The 23,234-nt window shown below is 50.8% G+C and overlaps 1 protein-coding gene, 3 non-coding genes and 1 pseudogene across 9 annotated transcripts in view; 1 reads left to right on the plus strand and 4 right to left on the minus strand.

Annotated features, from left to right (window-relative positions):
- Nucleotides 1–23,234, plus strand: part of gjc2 (gap junction protein gamma 2) — a 448,407-nt gene that overhangs the window by 123,027 nt on the left and 302,146 nt on the right. The gene's annotated exons all lie outside the window — the stretch shown is intronic.
- LOC140425953 (U2 spliceosomal RNA) lies at nucleotides 5,280–5,450 on the minus strand (annotated as a pseudogene).
- Nucleotides 7,091–7,273, minus strand: LOC140425931 (U2 spliceosomal RNA). Its single transcript, XR_011948084.1, has one exon. It is a non-coding gene; the product is annotated as a U2 spliceosomal RNA (small nuclear RNA).
- On the minus strand, nucleotides 12,439–12,624 carry LOC140425942 (U2 spliceosomal RNA). The gene has a single exon (XR_011948089.1). It is a non-coding gene; the product is annotated as a U2 spliceosomal RNA (small nuclear RNA).
- Nucleotides 18,229–18,410, minus strand: LOC140425951 (U2 spliceosomal RNA). The gene has a single exon (XR_011948098.1). It is a non-coding gene; the product is annotated as a U2 spliceosomal RNA (small nuclear RNA).

Below are 23,234 nucleotides of genomic sequence, written 5' to 3' on the forward strand. Positions count from 1 at the left end.
AAACAAAGTTAAAACAAGGGCTTTACACCCAAATGTACACTACTGTTTCCCAGTCAAAGATAAAAGTAAGTGAATTCCCATCTCACAGGTGATTCAAGGCGTTCCAAGGGCAGCACAGTGGTTAGCATTGTTGCTTCACAGCACCAGGGTCCCAGGTTCGACTCCCGTCTTGGGCCACTGTCTGTGTGGAGTTTGACCGTTCTCCCTATGACTGAATTTCCCGGGTTCCTCCCGCAAATCCCGAAATACGTGCTAATAGTGAATTGGACATTCTGAATTCTCCCTCTGTGTACCCGAACTGGTGCCAGAGTGTGGCGACAAGGGGCTTTTTACAGTAACTTCATTACACCGTTAATGTAAGCCTACTTGTGACAATAATAAAGATTATTATGTCAGTCTGCATCAGTAACTTTATACTTGTCTTTTGTCAGTGATGTGCTGAAAGCCAGTTTTGGGGGAGCTGGTTTAGCTCAGTGGTTTGGACAGCTGGCTTGTGATGCAGAGCGAGGCCAACAGCGTGTGCTCAATTTCCATACTGGCTGAGGTTATTCATGCAGCGCCTTCTCAACCTTGCCTCTCACCTGAGGTGTGGTGATCCTCGGGTTAAACCACCGCTAATCAGCTCTCACGCCTCAAAGGGGGAAAGCAGCCTATAGTCATCTGCGACTATGGCAACTTTACCTGCTGAAAGTCACCTGTGACAAAGGTGTCACATAATGACTGCAGTGAACTGCAATTATCCACCAACACTGAGGGGGCTCCCCCAGTAGATGATGAGTCCTGGCAATGAATTAAAAATCCTCAAAAGCTGGTTTCAAACATATGGCACAGCAGTGCCTTGGGAATGAAAACAAGTGCAATATAATTGGTTTTTAATAAGAATTATGTTTTTACCCATCCAGTATAAATAACTAAAGAGTTGTACAAGTATTTACCCTGCAAGAAATCTGGTGGAGAATTTAGATGCTAGATAAAGAGATTGCTGAAAATGGATGTGTCACTATATTACTAAATGTGTGAGGGAATTCTTTCTCAGTGGTGTTTTATGCTATTAAGTTTCAATATCATTTGATTAAAATACTAATTCTACAATCTGATTATCTGTTGAAAATGATTAGAAACCGTGTACACCAAGAAATTAGAATTGTGTTGGTGGGTGTTTGTCATGCTAATTTCATTCACTCAGTATTCTTATAACTATTAGATTTATTTGTTACTGTTCCATGGAGATGATGTTAATGGGGCATATTTTCTAAAAGAAAAGTAGAATTCAAGGCAAGGCAATTGCATAAATGTATCTGTATTTCAAGCTCTAGTTTTATTCAATGCTGCTGATTTCCCTCCACTTTTGAAAATGAATCCTTGCTTTATGGGTTAATGGCTGGCATTTATTGTCCATCAGAGTTGCCCAAAGAGGACAGTGGAGTTCACCTTGAATCACCCCACAGTGAAGGTGCTCCGAAAGTTGCTACTTGTTCGTTAATGTCATCATCTTCCCAGAAGATCAACTGTTATGGATCGCCACCTCTGCCTCTTCTGTGCTGCCTTTGTACATTCCATATAAGTCAACTGCATCCAGTCCATTATACCCATCATCCATTTCATCCGAGTTGGAACTCCCTCTTATTTGAAAACAATAGTATTCTCCTTTAATTTCCCTTTTCTGAGCACAGAAAATCTCCAAATTTGAATTGATATATTTTTAAAGTCCCACACCCCTGTTTTCCATTGATCTTCCCCTCACTGTTTCTGACTAGCATCTGTACTAATGATGTGACTGAAGTATTGTATCTTTCTCTCTTTGATGTTATGCACTAATTTCCTGTTTCTCCAGCCACTTCCAGCAATTCCTCATTTGTCTTTCTGTCCATGTGCGATATGTGGAACATCCTAAATGTCCACAGCTCAAATTTATTCAGCTTATCAATTATCTCAGTTTATTTTCCGTGTCGCCGAGGCATGCAGCATGGATGACAAAAATGGAACACCTCAGCATTCTTTTCCTAAGTTTCAGGTTCACGGTGGGTGTTAGCACATTCTTCGTTCTGACAAAGCTGGTCTTGGCTACCTCAATTCTCCTGCTCTCACAATCACATCTCCCGCCATCTGTGATAATCTGCCTGAGATATCTTTTCTTATTCCAGGACTTGTCCATTTACTTCACTTTTGACTTCTAGAGTTACGTCTCTGCATATCGCCAGATTCTTGGTCTTATTCACATTCCATGTTCTTATCCCTTGCTCTCACTTTATTTACAATTTCCCATAGTGCCTCTTCTGATTCTGCAATCAGCACAGTGTCATCAGCGCATCATAAGATGTTGATGTTACAAACTGATAGATTTTGATGTCTCTGAAGATGTAAAGAGACTTGGGGATATAACACACAGCTGGTGCACTTCCCTTTTGATTGGAAAGCTGTCAGACAAGCCGTTTATCAAGTCTCATGACTGTTAACTCCATTATAGACTCTGAATTATCTTTTTATCCTTTCTGTCAAGTTCTAAAGCACCGTTATTTTCTGATGGTAGACTTGAACAGATAAATACCTCTCGTAGTCTATAAAGCATACACACAGCAGACATTAATAAGGGGATCAGGGGTTATAGGGAGAAGGCAGGAGAATGGGGATGAGAAAAATATGAGCCAAGATTGAATGGCGGAGCAGATACGATAGTCCAAGTGGTCTCCGATGAATTATGGTCTCTTAAATAGATTTTTGCACTTCCAGGGATCTCAAGTTAAAGATGCCCTTTTTAGATCTCTTCTTTGGTCTGAATCTCTGCTATTGGGTTGGGAGTTATTCTTTGTACCAGTTTCGACACCGAGTTAATCGCATGGTCACTTCAGAGGCCAGTTCAGAGTCAGGCATGTTGGCGTGGACCTAGAGTCAGGGCAATTGATTTACATTTTGAAGAGCATTAGTGGATCCGAGTTAACACAACAATCTGAAAGCTTCATGGTCATTTTATGGTGGAACTTGAGGTCACCTTCCATGGACGGGATTCTCCCCTACCGGGGGGGGGGGGGGCGCCGAGGAGTGGCGTGAACCACTCCGGCGTCGGGCTGCCCCAAAGGTGCGGAATCCTCCGCACCTTCAGGGGCTAGGCCGGCCGGTAAGGGGCTTGGCGCCACGCCAACCGGCACCGAAGGGCCTCCGCCGGCCGCCGTGAGTTGCCACATGCGCGGGAGCGCCAGCGTGTGCTGGCGTCATCCCAGAGCATGCGCAGGGGTGATCATCTCCGCGTCTGCCATGGTGGAGGACCACACCAGCCGACGCGGAGGAATAAAGTGCCCCCATGGCACAGGCCTGCCCGCGGATCAGTGGGCCCCGATCGCAGGTCGTGGGGGCAACTCCCGGGGCCAGATCCCACCGCGCCCCCCCCGAGGACACCAGAGGCCACTTGCGCCGCCAGGTCCCGCCGGTATGGACCTACTCTAATTTACGCTGGCTGTCCGGCGCCGGAGAATTCGACAGCCGTCGGGGGCGGGATTCACGCCGCGGGGGGGGGGGGGGGGGGGGGTCGGTGAATCCTGCCCCATGACTTTCAGTTCCAAGCTTCGATTACTAGTTGAGTGACATAATTGCCATACTTTAGTTTGGCTTGGTTAATATTCATAGTTAAGTTTGTTTAATCTTCAAATTACTTAATTTTTGTTCTCCAGCTTTGACCCAGTAGTGGTGAAAGATTGGTGATATATGTCTAAATTAAGATGGTCTTGTCGGCTGTACTGGTTGCATCTTCGAGGAATTCCCACAGATTTATCGGGCATGATTTCCCCTTCATGAATCCATGCTGACTCTGATTGATCCTACCACTGCTTTCTAAATATTTCTAAATAATGGATTCAAGAATTGTCCCCACTGCCGGTGTTCGGCTTAGTTGTCTATATTTCCCTGTTTTCTCTCTACCTCCCATTTTGAATATTGGAGTGACATTAGCTACCCTCTAATCTGCAGGGACTGTTCCAGAGTCAAGAATCCTGGAAGATGACCACCAATGCATCCACTATTTCCAGAGCCACCTCCTTTCAGCATTCTGGGATGCAGATTATCAGGCTCTGGGGATTTATCCACCTTCAATCCCATCAATTTTTACCAGCACCATTTCTCTACTAATATTGATCTCGCTCAGTTCTTCCTTCTCACTAAACCTTGCATTGTCCAACATTTCCGGTATCTGATTTGTGTCCTCTTTTGTGAAGACAGAATCAAAGTATGTATTCAATTGCTCAGCCACTGCTGCGTCCCTTATTATATATTCCCCTGTTTCTATCTTTAGGGGGCCTACATTTGTCTCTACCAATCTCTTTCTCTTCACATATCTATAGAAATTCTTAGTGTCAATCTTTATGTTTCCTGCAAGTTTACTTTCTGACTGTATTTACCGTTTCCTAATCAATCCCTTGGTCCTTCTTTGCTGAATTCTAAACTGCTCCCAATCCTCAGACCACTTGGTCTGGATTCTCCGCAGCCCCGCACCGAAATCGCGTTTGGCGCGGGGGCGGAAAATCGACGTTCACGACCAAATCGCGCTTGGCTCCGCTCCGGCGATTCTCCAGGCCCCGGAGAATGGTTCTTCTTTGGTGCCGGTATGATGGTGGTCTTCTTGAAGCAGGTGGGGACCTCGGAACGCAGTCGGGAGAGGTTGAAGATGTCTGTGAACACATCTGCCAGCTGGTCTGCGCAGGCTCTGAGTGCATGACCAGGGACCCCGTCCGGACCCATTGCCTTCCGAGGGTTCACTTTCAGGATGGCTGATCTGACTTTGGAAGCTGTGACGGTGGGTATGGGTGTGTCCGAGCTGCTGGGGCACTCGACAGCGGATTGATGGCTTTCTGCTCGAACCGGATTTAGAATGGATTGAGTTCATCGGGGAGGGGTGCGCTGCTGCCGGAGATGCTGCTCGGCTTTGCTTTGTAGGCCCTTACATTGTTTTGGACTTGCCACAACCGCCGAGAGTCTGTAACGCTAATCTGTGACTGCAGCTTGGTCTGATATTCTCTCTTGGTTTGCCATATGGCTCTGCGGAGCTGGATTTCTTGTACAGGTCAGGGTGGCATGACTTGAACGCTTCAGACCTTGAGTAGCAAGTCAATGTGGCGATTAAGCAATGGTTTCCAGTTGGAGGGTGGTTTAGGAGTGTGGTAAGAGGGGGAGGAAGGTATTTTTGAAGGTCTTAGTGGATGTTGTCTGACTTGGATGAAAAGGAAATGGTATAATATAAAGTGCAGAAAAAGTGGGTAATTGTATGTGCATGCTTGAGTTGTTTTTTTACTTTGAAATTCCCCGTTCCTGGAGATACTGCAATACCAGGTCGATGCGTGGGGTGGACGGAGCAAGCTCCTATTCCATCTCCCTGCTCCAAAAATCAATTCAAATATGGTCCCCAGATAAGGGACGTATCAGATATTAAACTGATAAGAAGAGATTTTGTTTACAAAAATTATACTTTATTCATAAAATCTCTAATAAACATTACAGAACATTTTGAATTGTTATGACTGTACGTTTCCTCCAAAGTTACATATTCACTTGACTTTCTTGCATTCAATTGGGATGACATTCCACACACTTCCCTGTTTACATTACAATTCTTTCTTAAATATTTACATTGTAATGTTTCTTTCAATACTTTTATACATTGAAGTGTTAATGACCCAGACCGAGGGTTATTTACACTGTTACCCGCCCCTCGGTGTACATTTGCTGGAAGACCTTACACAGTGGCCTCTTCCCATTGCGTCTTGTCGGCAACAGCCCCAAGCTTGAGTGCGTCACTCAGCACGTAGTCCTGGTTCTTGGAATGTGACAATCTGCAACACTCAATCGAGGGCATTTCTTTGAGCTGGAAGATCAGCAAGTTTCGGGCAGACCAAAGGGCGCCTTTCACCGAGTTGATGACCCTCCAGCAGCAGTTGATGTTGGTCTCGGTGTGTGTCCCTGGAAACAGTCCATAGAGCACAGTGTCACAGAGCTGCTCGGGATGAACCTTGGCAATACCACTGCATCTCTCTCCAGACCTTCTTTGCAAAGGCACATTCCACAAGGAGGTGGGCGACCGTCTCATCTGCCCTGCAGCCACTCCGAGGGCAGCGTGCGACGGCGCTGAGACTTCGGGTGTACATGAAGGATCTGACGGGGAGGACCCTTCACACCACCAGCCAAGTCTCATCACCAGTCTTGGTGCTTGTTTGACAGTTCTGGTGATGAGGCGTTCTTCCGAGAACCCCCCTCCAGTTTCGCCATTGGAGGAAGTTGCGGCTACCTTTATTGTGCGGGGCACCCACGAGTGTGTCGCACCGGTGGAAAAATGGGACATGTTGCTGCGAACTGCAGCGTCACCTTCTGCAAAAACTGCAGGCAGGAGGGACACATGACAAAGGACTACAACGATGAGTCAGAATTCGGGAGGGAGATAGAGGACCTAGTGGAGTGGGGCAGCACAGTGGTTGGTGCGGTTGCTTCGCAGCTCCAGCGTCCTGGGTTTGATTCCTGGCTCGGGTCGCTGTCTGCACGTTCTCCCCGTGTCTGCGAGGGTTTCCTCCGGGTGCTCCGGCTCCCTCACACAGTCCAAAGATGTGCAGGTTAGGTGGATTGGCCATGATAAATTGCCCTTAAGTGTCCAAAAAGGTTACGTGGATGACGGGGTTATTGGGTGGAGGTGTGGGCTTAAGTGGCGTGCTCTTTCCAAGGGCCAGTGCAGAAAAGATAGGCCGAATGGTCTCCTGCACTGTAGGGAATCTCTATGAACAAATCTTTTCTGTTTTGTTCCTATCCACCTGCTATGTTCTCCTGGGTGGTGGAGGTTGAGGGCGGAGCGTTTGATGCAAGCTGCGACACTGTTGAAAGTGATGTCAAAATCTGCATTGTTGGAGAAGTCTTGCAAGCAGAAGACATCTGTTGGTTGAAAGCTGCAGCACTGGAGCAGCACCCGCTTCACAAAGAAATTCTGATCCACAGGCGAGTCTCGTTCCGAAGTGTTGCAAGCAGATTGTCCAGATTGGAGAATGAAGAGAAAAGACATGAAGTAGAGAAGTGCATGTGCATGCTTGGGCTGTTTTTAGACTTTGAAATTCCCCATAAAGGGGGTGTGTGCACCGTTCCCGGAGGTACTGCAATACCAGGTCGATGCGTGGAGTGGACGGAGCAAGCCCCTATTCCATCTCCCTGCTCCAAAAATCAATTTAATATATGGTCCCCAGATAAGGGACGTATCAGATATTAAACTGATAAGAACAGATTTTTTTATTTTTTTTTTTCAAAAAAATATACTTTATTCATAAAAATTTATCATGAGCATTACAGAAACATTTCAAATTGTCTTGACTGTACATTTCCGGCAGGGTTACATGTTGCCTTGACTTTCTTCCATTCAATTTTGATATTGTCATACACATACCACTCTTTACATTACAATTCCTTCTTAAATATTTACAGTGGCATGTTTGTTTTATACATCGGAGTGCACTCCGAGGGCAGCGTGCATTGGTGCAGAGCCTTCGGGTGTGCATGAAGAATCTGACAGGGAGGGCCCTTCTCACCACCAGCCAAGCTAGGTCTTGGTGCTTGTTTGAAAGTTCTGGTGATGAGGCGTTCTGCCAGATGACTCTGGCAGTCTGCTCAGGGAACCATCCAACGTCCTCCACGGTCTCCTTTTCCCTGAGGGCCTCGAGGACATTACGTGCTGACCACTGCTTCATTGCCTTGTGGTCAAAGGTGTTTTTCTTCAAAAACTTTTCCACGAAGGACAGGTGGTACGGTACGGTCCAACTACTTGGAGCGTTCCGCGGCAATGAGGCCAGGCCCATCCTTCGTAACACCGGGGACAGGTAGAACCTCAGTATGTAGTGACACTTGGTGTTTGCATACTGGGGGTCCACGCACAGCTTGATGCAGCTGGACACAAAGGTGGCCAACAGGATGAGGGAGGCGTTGGGTACGTTCCGCCCTCCTTTCTCCAGAGGTTTGTACATGGTGTCCCTTCGGACACGGTCCATCTTGGATCGCCAGATAAATTTGAAGATGGCCCGGGTGACTGCTGTGGCGTAGGGTCGGGTTATGGGCCAGACCTGCGCCACGTACAGCAACACCGAGAGTACCTCACACCTGATGACCAGGGTTTTGCCCGCAATGGAGAGGGAGCGTTGCTCCCACCAGCCCAGTTTCTGTCTTACCTTTCCTAGGCGCTCCTCCCAGCTTTTGGTGCACGCCCCAGCAGCTCCGAGCCATATCCCCAGCACCTTCAGGTAATCTGACCTGACAGTGAAGGGGACAAAGGACCGGTCGGCCCAGTTCCCAAAGAACATGGCCTCGCTCTTGCCACGGTTTACCTTGGCTCCCGAGGCCAGTTCAAACTGGTCGCAGGTGGTCAAGAGCCTGCGCACAGACGCAGGATCCGAGCAGAAGACGGCAACGTCGTCCATGTACAGGGAGGCCTTGACTTGCATGCCTCCACTGCCTGGGATCGTCACTCCTCTTATGCCCGGATCCCTCCTGATGGACTCGGCAAAAGGTTCTATGCAGCACACAAAAAGGGCAGAGGAGAGAGGGCAGCCCTGCCTGACTCCAGATTTGATCTGGAACTTTTCTGATTCCCACCCGTTGATTGAGACTGCGCTATAGATGTTTGTGTAGAGCAGTTTGATCCAATTGCGAATTCCCTCCCCAAACCCCATTTTGGAGAGCACATCCATCATGTAGGTGTGCGATATTCTGTCAAAAGCCTTCTCCTGGTCAAGGCTGATGAGGCAAGTGTCCACCCCCCTGTCCTGCACGTAGGCGATCGTATCCCTGAGTAGCGCGAGGCTATCAGAGATCTTCCTGCCGGGTACAGCACAGGTCTGGTCAGGGTGGATCACCGACTCCAGAGCAGACCTGACCCGATTGGCGATGACCTTTGCTAGAATTTTGTAGTCCACATTCAACAGTGAAATGGGTCGCCAATTTCGAATTTCTTCCCTTTCCCCCTTCTGCTTGTAGATGAGGGTGATGATGCCTTTCCTCATGGACTCTGACATGCTGCCTTCCAGAAGCATACTCTCGTACACTTCCAGCAGGTCTGGGCCCATCCAGTCCCACAGAGCCGAATACAACTCAACCGGTAAGCCGTCGCTTCCGGGAGTTTTACTCATCTCGAAGGACTTGGCGGCCTTTGTCAGCTCGTCCAGAGTTAGTGGTTTGTCCAGGTTTTCCAGCTCGCTGTCGCCTATGACCTCCGTGATAGTCGACAGGAAGGTCTGGGAAACAGTGCTATCTGTTGGCTTCAGGTCATACAGTCCGGCATAAAAGGATTGGCTGATCCTCAGGATGTCAGACTGCGATGACTTTTCAGAGCCATCTTCTTCCTTCAGGCTGCTGATCACAGAGGTCTCTCTGTGCACCTTTTGGAAGAAGAAGCGTGAGCACTTTTCGTCCTGCTCCACGGAGCGGACTCTGGAACGGAAGATAACCTTGGAGGCCTCCGAGGTGTAGAGCGAGGCTTGCTGGCTCTTCACCTCTTGGAGATCCTCCTTGACATCCACCCCCATCGACTGCAGCTGGAGCAAATTTTGCATACTTTTCTGGAGCCTGGACATGACCCCTCGTCTCTCTCTCACCTTTTGAACGCCCTTGAGGATGAAAAACCTCTTGATATTCCCCTTGATTGCTTCCCACCAGAGATGTGGGGCCTCAAAGAGGGGTTTCACGGTTCTCCAACCTTTGTAATCCCTCCTGAGTTCCTCGATGTTCTCAGGGGTCAGCAGTTTTACATTTAGCTTCCACGTCCCCCTGCCTACCCCCTGGTCTTCCTGCAGGTGGCAGTCGGCCAGTAGGAGGCAGTGGTCAGAGAAGAACACCGGCGTTACGTCGGTGGACCTGACCGTGAAAGCTCGGGACACAAAAGAAATCTATCCTGGAGCGGACGGACCCGTCTGGCCGTGACCACGTGTATCTACGCTGCGCGCCGTCTGCAGGGTTGCTGCAGACGTCGAGCAGCTTGGCGTCTTTTACCGTTTCCATCAGGAGTCTGGACGTAGCGTCTAGTTTGCTGTCGGCTTTGCTGGATCGTCCAGCCGCATCGATGATGCAGTTGAAGTCACCACCCAGGATGACCGGCTTGGAGGTGGCCAACAGCAGTGGGAGTTGCTGAAGAACTGCCAGCCGCTCACTTTTTACGGCCGGGGCGTACACATTAATCAGTCTGAGAGGGGTGTTTTTGTATTTCACGTCTGCTACGAGGAGGCGCCCGCCCACCACCTCCTTAACGTCGGAGATGGTGAAGTTTCCTCCCCGCAGCAGAATACCCAGGCCGGAGGAGCGGCAGTCGTTTCCTCCTGACCAGATGGATGGCCCGTGGGACCACCAGCTCGACCAGCGCCTGTAGTTGCTGAGGTGCGGGATTCCGCACTCCTGCAGGAACAGTAGGTCAGCTTTTACATTTGCCAAATAGTTGAGTGTGGCTACACACCGCGAAGTATCTTTGATGCTTCGCACATTTATGGATGCAATTTTTAACCCCATTATTAAAAGGTAGATTTACCAGTCTCAAGAGTCCAGAGTCTATACAGTTGGCTGTTCCAGCTGTTCGATGTTCCCCAGCATGCCGGTGGTGCTCGCAAACTTTAGCACAGTTGCAGGGCTGAGAAAGCTGTTCTGGTCCGTACTGGCCCCGTGATTTTGATGCAGATGCATTGGGGGGGTGATGTAGCCCTGGCGTTCGTCATGGCAGTCAGTAGGTGTTGGGGTTGCAGGCCGGTCTTCACCTGGGTTGTTGCTGCTCGTTGCTATCGGGGGTTGGTCTGTGACCTTGTTTCCTTCCCGGTCGGTGGTCTGGGGGGTCTGTGCCTTCCGTTCCACGTTGGTGCTTTGCCTCTTTATTTGAGGCCGATTCTTGTCCTGTTTTCCCTCATCGGATGAGGTGTCGGCGCTAAGTGCGCCGGCTGAGAGGTGTCGCTTTTTGCCACTACCCCTCGGGGGGTTCTTCAGTTTGTTTTTTTGTTTCCGCTTTCGTTTGTCCCTGTTCACTGTTTCCCAGGGCTCTTTATTCTTTGTCCCATCCTCTTCCTCTTCCATTGAGTGTTCCTCATCAGATGGGGCTGGGGTTGGGTTGTCAGGAGGTGCTGGGGCCTCCTCTTTTTGTTGGGGGCCCTTCTGTTGCTTTTCCTCATTCTGAGCCGTGGTGTCTTTTTCGGTGGAGGGTGTATGCACCTCCTCTCTGGTCGCCTTTTTAACTCCGCTGCTGATGATTTCAGCGTATGTTGCCCCGCGTTTCGGGCAGGCCCTGTAAAGATGGCCGGCCTCCCCACACAGGTTGCAGCACTTGTCTTCTTTGCAGTCCTTAGTCATGTGTCCCTCCTGCCTGCAGTTCTTGCAGAAGGTCACACTGCAGTTTGCGGCAACATGCCCCGTTTTGCCACAGGTGTGGCATACACGTGGCTGTCCCACGTAGTAGAGGTAGCCACGATTTACTCCAATAGCGAAATTGGAGGGGGGATGCAGGATGGCTCCGTTGCTGTCCGTTCTTAGGGTCACCTTGACCTGGTGCTCACTTGTCCAGATGCCGAAGGTGTCTTTCACTTGCACGCTGTCACTTTTCAGCTCAGCGTACCTGGCGAGGAACGTGAGCACATCAGATACAGGGACGTGGGGGTTGTACGTGTGCAGTGTAACAACCCGATTTCGCTGTGCCGGTAGCGTAAACAGAGGTTCCGCAGTCAGGATCGACAAGGGACTCTGGTTACCTTTTTCCTTGAAGACGTTCAAGAATTTGATGCACGCTGCGACGCTCTTGAAGGTGACATCAAAGAAACCATTCTTGGGGAAGTTTTGCAAGCAGAAGATCTCTGTTGCTTTAAACCCACAGCACTCGAGCAGCACCTTCTTCACGAAGTGTTTCCGGTCCAAAGGTGACTCTCCATCCGTTTTCTTCACTGTGACTCGGACAGTGTTTCGCACGCCCCAGCCTGGTGGTCGGGATGCAGCTGCATCCATAGCTCGTACGTTGGGTGTGAAACTGTATCGGCGTTAGGCCTAAACCCGAGGTTTAGGCCAGCATGTAGATCCACCAATAGCAGCCAAGCTCCAAACGTTTCTTCTTTGACGACTTCAATCCCTCCGAGTTCTCCAATCCACGATCGTCATCGAAATCCTCAGCTTCCCTCGATCAAATGAGACTACACTTGATCTTAGCCAAAAGGCGGAGAAGCGTTTGATGCAAGCTGCGAGACTGTTGAAAGTGATGTCAAAATGTGGATTGTTGGGGAAGCGTTGCAAGCATCTGTTGGTTGAAAGCCGCAGCACCCGCTTCACGAAGAAATTCTGATCCACGGGCGAGTGTCGTTGCAAAGTGTTGTAAGCAGATTGTCCATATTGGAGAATGAAGAGAAAAGGCATGAAGTAAAGAAGTGCATGTGCATGCTTGAGCTGTTTTTTGACTTTGAAATTCCCCATAAAGGGGGTGTGTGCACCGTTCCCGGAGGTACTGCAATACCAGGTCGATGCGTGGAGTGGACGGAGCAAGCCCCTATTCCATCTCCCTGCTCCAAAAATCAATTTAATATATGGTCCCCAGATAAGGGACGTATCAGATATTAAACTGATAAGAACAGATTTTTTTTTTTTTTTTTTTTTCCAAAAAAATATACTTTATTCATAAAAATTTATCATGAGCATTACAGAAACATTTCAAATTGTCTTGACTGTACATTTCCGGCAGGGTTACATGTTGCCTTGACTTTCTTTCATTCAATTTTGATATTGTCGTACACATATCACTCTTTACATTACAATTCCTTCTTAAATATTTATATTGTCATGTTTGTTTTATACATTGGAGTGTTGGTTGCCCAGACCGAGGGGCTTTACACTGTTACGCGCCCCTCGGTGTACATTTGCTGGAAAGACTTTACACAGTGGTCTTTCCCCATTGCGCCTTGGCGGCAGCTGCCCCAAGCTTGAGTGCGTCCCTCAGCACGTAGTCCTGGACCCTGGAATGTGCCAGTCTGCAACACTCGGTCGAGGACAATTCTTTGCACTGGAAGATCAGCAAGTTTCGGGCAGACCAAAGAGCGTCTTTTACCGAGTTGATGACCTTCCAGCAGCAGTTGATATTTGTCTCGGTGTGTGTCCCTGGAAACAGTCCGTAGAGCACAGAGTCCTGTGTCACAGATCTGTTTGGGATAAACCTTGACAAATACCACTGCATCTCTCTCCAGACCTTCTTTGCAAAGGCACATTCCACAAGGAGGTGTGTGACCGTCTCATTTCCCCCACAGCCACTCCGAGGGCAGCGTGCATTGGTGCAGAGCCTTCGGGTGTGCATGAAGAATCTGACAGGGAGGGCCCTTCTCACCACCAGCCAAGCTAGGTCTTGGTGCTTGTTTGAAAGTTCTGGTGATGAGGCGTTCTGCCAGATGACTCTGGCAGTCTGCTCAGGGAACCATCCAACGTCCTCCACGGTCTCCTTTTCCCTGAGGGCCTCGAGGACATTACGTGCTGACCACTGCTTCATTGCCTTGTGGTCAAAGGTGTTTTTCTTCAAAAACTTTTCCACGAAGGACAGGTGGTACGGTACGGTCCAACTACTTGGAGCGTTCCGCGGCAATGAGGCCAGGCCCATCCTTCGCAACACCGGGGACAGGTAGAACCTCAGTATGTAGTGACACTTGGTGTTTGCATACTGGGGGTCCACGCACAGCTTGATGCAGCTGGACACAAAGGTGGCCAGCAGGATGAGGGAGGCGTTGGGTACGTTCCGCCCTCCCTTCTCCAGAGGTTTGTACATGGTGTCCCTTCGGACACGGTCCATCTTGGATCGCCAGATAAATTTGAAGATGGCCCGGGTGACTGCTGTGGCGTAGGGTCGGGTTATGGGCCAGACCTGCGCCACGTACAGTAGCACCGAGAGTACCTCACACCTGATGACCAGGGTTTTGCCCGCAATGGAGAGGGAGCGTTGCTCCCACCAGCCCAGTTTCTGTCTTACCTTTCCTATGCGCTCCTCCCAGTTTTTGGTGCACGCCCCAGCAGCTCCGAACCATATCCCCAGCACCTTCAGGTAATCTGACCTGACAGTGAAGGGGACAAAGGACCGGTCGGCCCAGTTCCCAAAGAACATGGCCTCGCTCTTGCCCCGGTTTACCTTGGCTCCAGAGGCCAGTTCAAACTGGTCGCAGGTGGTTAAGAGCCTGCGTACAGACGCAGGATCCGAGCAGAAGACGGCAACGTCGTCCATGTACAGGGAGGCCTTGACTTGCATGCCTCCACTGCCTGGGATCGTCACTCCTCTTATACCCGGATCCCTCCTGATGGACTCGGCAAAAGGTTCTATGCAGCACACAAAAAGGGCAGAGGAGAGAGGGCAGCCCTGCCTGACTCCAGATCTGATCTGGAACTTTTCTGATTCCCACCCATTGATTGAGACTGCGCTATAGATGTTTGTGTAGAGCAGTTTGATCCAATTGCGAATTCCCTCCCCAAACCCCATTTTGGAGAGCACATCCATCATGTAGGTGTGCGATATTCTGTCAAAAGCCTTCTCCTGGTCAAGGCTGATGAGGCAAGTGTCCACCCCCCTGTCCTGCACGTAGGCGATCGTATCCCTGAGTAGCGCGAGGCTATCAGAGATCTTCCTGCCGGGTACAGCACAGGTCTGGTCAGGGTGGATCACCGACTCCAGAGCAGACCTGACCCGATTGGCGATGACCTTTGCTAGAATTTTGTAGTCCACATTCAACAGTGAAATGGGTCGCCAATTTCGAATTTCTTCCCTTTCCCCCTTCTGTTTGTAGATGAGGGTGATGATGCCTTTCCTCATGGACTCTGACATGCTGCCTTCCAGAAGCATACTCTCGTACACTTCCAGCAGGTCTGGGCCCATCCAGTCCCACAGAGCCGAATACAACTCAACCGGTAAGCCGTCGCTTCCGGGAGTTTTACTCGTCTCGAAGGACTTGGCGGCCTTTGTCAGCTCGTCCAGAGTTAGTGGTTTGTCCAGGTTTTCCAGCTCGCTGTCGCCTATGACCTCCGTGATAGTCGACAGGAAGGTCTGGGAAACAGTGCTATCTGTTGGCTTCAGGTCATACAGTCCGGCATAAAAGGATTGGCTGATCCTCAGGATGTCAGACTGCGATGACTTTTCAGAGCCATCTTCTTCCTTCAGGCTGCTGATCACAGAGGTGTCTCTGTGCACCTTTTGGAAGAAGAAGCGTGAGCACTTTTCGTCCTGCTCCACGGAGCGGACTCTGGAGCGGAAGATAACCTTGGAGGCCTCCGAGGTGTAGAGCGAGGCTTGCTGGCTCCTCACCTCTTGGAGATCCTCCTTGACATCCACCCCCATCGACTGCAGCTGGAGCAAATTTTGCATACTTTTCTGGAGCCTGGACATGACCCCTCGTCTCTCTCTCACCTTTTGAACGCCCTTGAGGATGAAAAACCTCTTGATATTCCCCTTGATTGCTTCCCACCAGAGATGTGGGGCCTCAAAGAGGGGTTTCACGGTTCTCCAACCTTTGTAATCCCTCCTGAGTTCCTCGATGTTCTCAGGGGTCAGCAGTTTTACATTTAGCTTCCACGTCCCCCTGCCTACCCCCTGGTCTTCCTGCAGGTGGCAGTCGGCCAGTAGGAGGCAGTGGTCAGAGAAGAACACCGGCGTTACGTCGGTGGACCTGACCGTGAAAGCTCGGGACACAAAAAAGAAGTCTATCCTGGAGCGGACGGACCCGTCTGGCCGTGACCATGTGTATCTACGCTGCGCGCCGTCTGCAGGGTTGCTGCAGACGTCGAGCAGCTTGGCGTCTTTTACCGTTTCCATCAGGAGTCTGGACGTAGCGTCTAGTTTGCTGTCGGCTTTGCTGGATCGTCCAGCCGCATCGATGATGCAGTTGAAGTCACCACCCAGGATGACCGGCTTGGAGGTGGCCAACAGCAGTGGGAGTTGCTGAAGAACTGCCAGCCGCTCACTTTTTACGGCCGGGGCGTACACATTAATAAGTCTGAGAGGGGTGTTCTTGTATTTCACGTCTGCTACGAGGAGGCGCCCGCCCACCACCTCCTTAACGTCGGAGATGGTGAAGTTGCCTCCCCGCAGCAGAATACCCAGGCCGGAGGAGCGGCAGTCGTTTCCTCCTGACCAGATGGATGGCCCGTGGGACCACCAGCTCGACCAGCGCCTGTAGTTGCTGAGGTGCGGAATTCCGCACTCCTGCAGGAACAGTAGGTCAGCTTTTACATTTGCCAAATAGTTGAGTGTGGCTACACACCGTGAAGTATCTTTGATGCTTCGCACATTTATGGATGCAATTTTTAAACCCATTATAAAAAAGATAGATTTACCAGTCTCAAGAGTCCAGAGTCTATACAGTTGGCTGTTCCAGCTGTTCGATGTTCCCCAGCATGCCGGTGGTGCTCGCAAACTTTAGCACAGTTGCAGGGCTGAGAAAGCTGTTCTGGTCCGTACTGGCCCCGTGATTTTGATGCAGATGCATTGGGGGGGTGGTGTAGCCCTGGGGTTCGTCGTGGCAGTCAGTAGGTGTTGGGGTTGCAGGCCGGTCTTCACCTGGGTTATTGCTGCTCGTTGCTATCGGGGGTTGGTCTGTGACCTTGTTTTCTTCCCGGTCGGTGGTCTGGGGGGTCTGTGCCTTCCGTTCCACGTCGGTGCTTTGCCTCTTTATTTGAGGCCGATTCTTGTCCTGTTTTCCCTCATCGGATGAGGTGTCGGCACTAAGTGCGCCGGCTGAGAGGTGTCGCTTTTTGCCACTACCCCTCAGGGGGTTCTTCAGTTTGTTTTTTTGTTTCCTCTTACGTTTGTCCCTGTTCACGGTTTCCCAGGGCTCTTTATTCTTTGTCCCATCCTCTTCCTCTTCCATTGAGTGTTCCTCATCAGATGGGGCTGGGGTTGGGTTGTCAGGAGGTGCTGGGGCCTCCTCTTTTTGTTGGGGGCCCTTCTGTTGCTTTTCCTCATTCTGAACCATGGTGTCTTTTTCGGTGGAGGGTGTATGCACCTCCTCTCTGGTCGCCTTTTTGACTCCGCTGCTGATGATTTCAGCGTATGTTGCCCCGCGTTTCGGGCAGGCCCTGTAAAGATGGCCGGCCTCCCCACACAGGTTGCAGCACTTGTCTTCTTTGCAGTCCTTAGTCATGTGTCCCTCCTGCCTGCAGTTCTTGCAGAAGGTCACACTGCAGTTTGCGGCAACATGCCCCGTTTTGCCACAGGTGTGGCATACACGTGGCTGTCCCACGTAGTAGAGGTAGCCACGATTTACTCCAATAGCGAAATTGGAGGGGGGATGCAGGATGGCTCCGTTGCTGTCCGTTCTTAGGGTCACCTTGACCTGGTGCTCACTTGTCCAGATGCCGAAGGTGTCTTTCACTTGCACGCTGTCACTTTTCAGCTCAGCGTACCTGGCGAGGAACGTGAGCACATCAGATACAGGGACGTGGGGGTTGTACGTGTGCAGTGTAACAACCCGATTTCGCTGTGCCGGTAGCGTAAACAGGTTCCGCAGTCAGGATCGACAAGGGACTCTGGTTACCTTTTTCCTTGAAGACGTTCAAGAATTTGATGCACGCTGCGACGCTCTTGAAGGTGACATCAAAGAAACCATTCTTGGGGAAGTTTTGCAAGCAGAAGATCTCTGTTGCTTTAAACCCACAGCACTCGAGCAGCACCTTCTTCACGAAGTGTTTCCGGTCCAAAGGTGACTCTCCATCCGTTTTCTTCACTGTGACTCGGACAGTGTTTCGCACGCCCCAGCCTGGTGGTCGGGATGCAGCTGCATCCATAGCTCGTACGTTGGGTGTGAAACTGTATCGGCGTTAGGCCTAAACCCGAGGTTTAGGCCAGCATGTAGATCCACCAATAGCAGCCAAGCTCCAAACGTTTCTTCTTTGACGACTTCAATCCCTCCGAGTTCTCCAATCCACGATCGTCATCGAAATCCTCAGCTTCCCTCGATCAAATGAGACTACACTTGATCTTAGCCAAAAGGCGGAGAAGCGTTTGATGCAAGCTGCGAGACTGTTGAAAGTGATGTCAAAATGTGGATTGTTGGGGAAGCGTTGCAAGCATCTGTTGGTTGAAAGCCGCAGCACCCGCTTCACGAAGAAATTCTGATCCACGGGCGAGTGTCGTTGCAAAGTGTTGTAAGCAGATTGTCCATATTGGAGAATGAAGAGAAAAGGCATGAAGTAAAGAAGTGCATGTGCATGCTTGAGCTGTTTTTTGACTTTGAAATTCCCCATAAAGGGGGTGTGTGCACCGTTCCCAGAGGTACTGCAATACCAGGTCGATGCGTGGAGTGGACGGAGCAAGCCCCTATTCCATCTCCCTGCTCCAAAAATCAATTTAATATATGGTCCCCAGATAAGGGACGTATCAGATATTAAACTGATAAGAACAGATTTTTTTTTTTTTTTATTCAAAAAAATATACTTTATTCATAAAAATTTATCATGAGCATTACAGAAACATTTCAAATTGTCTTGACTGTACATTTCCGGCAGGGTTACATGTTGCCTTGACTTTCTTTCATTCAATTTTGATATTGTCATACACATATCACTCTTTACATTACAATTCCTTCTTAAATATTTACAGTGGCATGTTTGTTTTATACATTGGAGTGTTGATTGCCCAGACCGAGGGGCTTTACACTGTTACGCGCCCCTCGGTGTACATTTGCTGGATAGACTTTACACTGTGGTCTTTCCCCATTGCGCCTTGGCGGCAGCTGCCCCAAGCTTGAGTGCGTCCCTCAGCACGTAGTCCTGGACCTTGGAATGTGCCAGTCTGCAACACTCGGTCGAGGACAATTCTTTGCACTGGAAGATCAGCAAGTTTCGGGCAGACCAAAGAGCGTCTTTTACCGAGTTGATGACCTTCCAGCAGCAGTTGATATTTGTCTCGGTGTGTGTCCCTGGAAACAGTCCGTAGAGCACAGAGTCCTGTGTCACAGATCTGTTTGGGATAAACCTTGACAGATACCACTGCATCTCTCTCCAGACCTTCTTTGCAAAGGCACATTCCACAAGGAGGTGTGTGACCGTCTCATTTCCCCCACAGCCACTCCGAGGGCAGCGTGCATTGGTGCAGAGCCTTCGGGTGTGCATGAAGAATCTGACAGGGAGGGCCCTTCTCACCACCAGCCAAGCTAGGTCTTGGTGCTTGTTTGAAAGTTCTGGTGATGAGGCGTTCTGCCAGATGACTCTGGCAGTCTGCTCAGGGAACCATCCAACGTCCTCCACGGTCTCCTTTTCCCTGAGGGCCTCGAGGACATTACGTGCTGACCACTGCTTCATTGCCTTGTGGTCAAAGGTGTTTTTCTTCAAAAACTTTTCCACGAAGGACAGGTGGTACGGTACGGTCCAACTACTTGGAGCGTTCCGCGGCAATGAGGCCAGGCCCATCCTTCGCAACACCGGGGACAGGTAGAACCTCAGTATGTAGTGACACTTGGTGTTTGCATACTGGGGGTCCACGCACAGCTTGATGCAGCTGGACACAAAGGTGGCCAGCAGGATGAGGGAGGCGTTGGGTACGTTCCGCCCTCCCTTCTCCAGAGGTTTGTACATGGTGTCCCTTCGGACACGGTCCATCTTGGATCGCCAGATAAATTTGAAGATGGCCCGGGTGACTGCTGTGGCGTAGGGTCGGGTTATGGGCCAGACCTGCGCCACGTACAGTAGCACCGAGAGTACCTCACACCTGATGACCAGGGTTTTGCCCGCAATGGAGAGGGAGCGTTGCTCCCACCAGCCCAGTTTCTGTCTTACCTTTCCTATGCGCTCCTCCCAGTTTTTGGTGCACGCCCCAGCAGCTCCGAACCATATCCCCAGCACCTTCAGGTAATCGGACCTGACAGTGAAGGGGACAAAGGACCGGTCGGCCCAGTTCCCAAAGAACATGGCCTCGCTCTTGCCCCGGTTTACCTTGGCTCCAGAGGCCAGTTCAAACTGGTCGCAGGTGGTCAAGAGCCTGCGTACAGACGCAGGATCCGAGCAGAAGACGGCAACGTCGTCCATGTACAGGGAGGCCTTGACTTGCATGCCTCCACTGCCTGGGATCGTCACTCCTCTTATCCCCGGATCCCTCCTGATGGACTCGGCAAAAGGTTCTATGCAGCACACAAAAAGGGCAGAGGAGAGAGGGCAGCCCTGCCTGACTCCAGATCTGATCTGGAACTTTTCGGATTCCCACCCATTGATTGAGACTGCGCTATAGATGTTTGTGTAGAGCAGTTTGATCCAATTGCGAATTCCCTCCCCAAACCCCATTTTGGAGAGCACATCCATCATGTAGGTGTGCGATATTCTGTCAAAAGCCTTCTCCTGGTCAAGGCTGATGAGGCAAGTGTCCACCCCCCTGTCCTGCACGTAGGCGATCGTATCCCTGAGTAGCGCGAGGCTATCAGAGATCTTCCTGCCGGGTACAGCACAGGTCTGGTCAGGGTGGATCACCGACTCCAGAGCAGACCTGACCCGATTGGCGATGACCTTTGCTAGAATTTTGTAGTCCACATTCAACAGTGAAATGGGTCGCCAATTTCGAATTTCTTCCCTTTCCCCCTTCTGCTTGTAGATGAGGGTGATGATGCCTTTCCTCATGGACTCTGACATGCTGCCTTCCAGAAGCATACTCTCGTACACTTCCAGCAGGTCTGGGCCCATCCAGTCCCACAGAGCCGAATACAACTCAACCGGTAAGCCGTCGCTTCCGGGAGTTTTACTCGTCTCGAAGGACTTGGCGGCCTTTGTCAGCTCGTCCAGAGTTAGTGGTTTGTCCAGGTTTTCCAGCTCGCTGTCGCCTATGACCTCCGTGATAGTCGACAGGAAGGTCTGGGAAACAGTGCTATCTGTTGGCTTCAGGTCATACAGTCCGGCATAAAAGGATTGGCTGATCCTCAGGATGTCAGACTGCGATGACTTTTCAGAGCCATCTTCTTCCTTCAGGCTGCTGATCACAGAGGTGTCTCTGTGCACCTTTTGGAAGAAGAAGCGTGAGCACTTTTCGTCCTGCTCCACGGAGCGGACTCTGGAACGGAAGATAACCTTGGAGGCCTCCGAGGTGTAGAGCGAGGCTTGCTGGCTCTTCACCTCTTGGAGATCCTCCTTGACATCCACCCCCATCGACTGCAGCTGGAGCAAATTTTGCATACTTTTCTGGAGCCTGGACATGACCCCTCGTCTCTCTCTCACCTTTTGAACGCCCTTGAGGATGAAAAACCTCTTGATATTCCCCTTGATTGCTTCCCACCAGAGATGTGGGGCCTCAAAGAGGGGTTTCACGGTTCTCCAACCTTTGTAATCCCTCCTGAGTTCCTCGATGTTCTCAGGGGTCAGCAGTTTTACATTTAGCTTCCACGTCCCCCTGCCTACCCCCTGGTCTTCCTGCAGGTGGCAGTCGGCCAGTAGGAGGCAGTGGTCAGAGAAGAACACCGGCGTTACGTCGGTGGACCTGACCGTGAAAGCTCGGGACACAAAAAAGAAGTCTATCCTGGAGCGGACGGACCCGTCTGGCCGTGACCATGTGTATCTACGCTGCGCGCCGTCTGCAGGGTTGCTGCAGACGTCGAGCAGCTTGGCGTCTCTTACCGTTTCCATCAGGAGTCTGGACGTAGCGTCTAGTTTGCTGTCGGCTTTGCTGGATCGTCCAGCCGCATCGATGATGCAGTTGAAGTCACCACCCAGGATGACCGGCTTGGAGGTGGCCAACAGCAGTGGGAGTTGCTGAAGGACTGCCAGCCGCTCACTTTTTACGGCCGGGGCGTACACATTAATAAGTCTGAGAGGGGTGTTTTTGTATTTCACGTCTGCTACGAGGAGGCGCCCGCCCACCACCTCCTTAACGTCGGAGATGGTGAAGTTGCCTCCCCGCAGCAGAATACCCAGGCCGGAGGAGCGGCAGTCGTTTCCTCCTGACCAGATGGATGGCCCGTGGGACCACCAGCTCGACCAGCGCCTGTAGTTGCTGAGGTGCGGAATTCCGCACTCCTGCAGGAACAGTAGGTCAGCTTTTACATTTGCCAAATAGTTGAGTGTGGCTACACACCGTGAAGTATCTTTGATGCTTCGCACATTTATGGATGCAATTTTTAAACCCATTATAAAAAAGATAGATTTACCAGTCTCAAGAGTCCAGAGTCTATACAGTTGGCTGTTCCAGCTGTTCGATGTTCCCCAGCATGCCGGTGGTGCTCGCAAACTTTAGCACAGTTGCAGGGCTGAGAAAGCTGTTCTGGTCCGTACTGGCCCCGTGATTTTGATGCAGATGCATTGGGGGGGTGGTGTAGCCCTGGGGTTCGTCGTGGCAGTCAGTAGGTGTTGGGGTTGCAGGCCGGTCTTCACCTGGGTTATTGCTGCTCGTTGCTATCGGGGGTTGGTCTGTGACCTTGTTTTCTTCCCGGTCGGTGGTCTGGGGGGTCTGTGCCTTCCGTTCCACGTCGGTGCTTTGCCTCTTTATTTGAGGCCGATTCTTGTCCTGTTTTCCCTCATCGGATGAGGTGTCGGCACTAAGTGCGCCGGCTGAGAGGTGTCGCTTTTTGCCACTACCCCTCAGGGGGTTCTTCAGTTTGTTTTTTTGTTTCCTCTTACGTTTGTCCCTGTTCACGGTTTCCCAGGGCTCTTTATTCTTTGTCCCATCCTCTTCCTCTTCCATTGAGTGTTCCTCATCAGATGGGGCTGGGGTTGGGTTGTCAGGAGGTGCTGGGGCCTCCTCTTTTTGTTGGGGGCCCTTCTGTTGCTTTTCCTCATTCTGAACCATGGTGTCTTTTTCGGTGGAGGGTGTATGCACCTCCTCTCTGGTCGCCTTTTTGACTCCGCTGCTGATGATTTCAGCGTATGTTGCCCCGCGTTTCGGGCAGGCCCTGTAAAGATGGCCGGCCTCCCCACACAGGTTGCAGCACTTGTCTTCTTTGCAGTCCTTAGTCATGTGTCCCTCCTGCCTGCAGTTCTTGCAGAAGGTCACACTGCAGTTTGCGGCAACATGCCCCGTTTTGCCACAGGTGTGGCATACTCGTGGCTGTCCCACGTAGTAGAGGTAGCCACGATTTACTCCAATAGCGAAATTGGAGGGGGGATGCAGGATGGCTCCGTTGCTGTCCGTTCTTAGGGTCACCTTGACCTGGTGCTCACTTGTCCAGATGCCGAAGGTGTCTTTCACTTGCACGCTGTCACTTTTCAGCTCAGCGTACCTGGCGAGGAACGTGAGCACATCAGATACAGGGACGTGGGGGTTGTACGTGTGCAGTGTAACAACC

This window comes from Scyliorhinus torazame, chromosome 6 (assembly GCF_047496885.1).
Source record: "Scyliorhinus torazame isolate Kashiwa2021f chromosome 6, sScyTor2.1, whole genome shotgun sequence".
Lineage (NCBI taxonomy): Eukaryota > Metazoa > Chordata > Chondrichthyes > Carcharhiniformes > Scyliorhinidae > Scyliorhinus > Scyliorhinus torazame.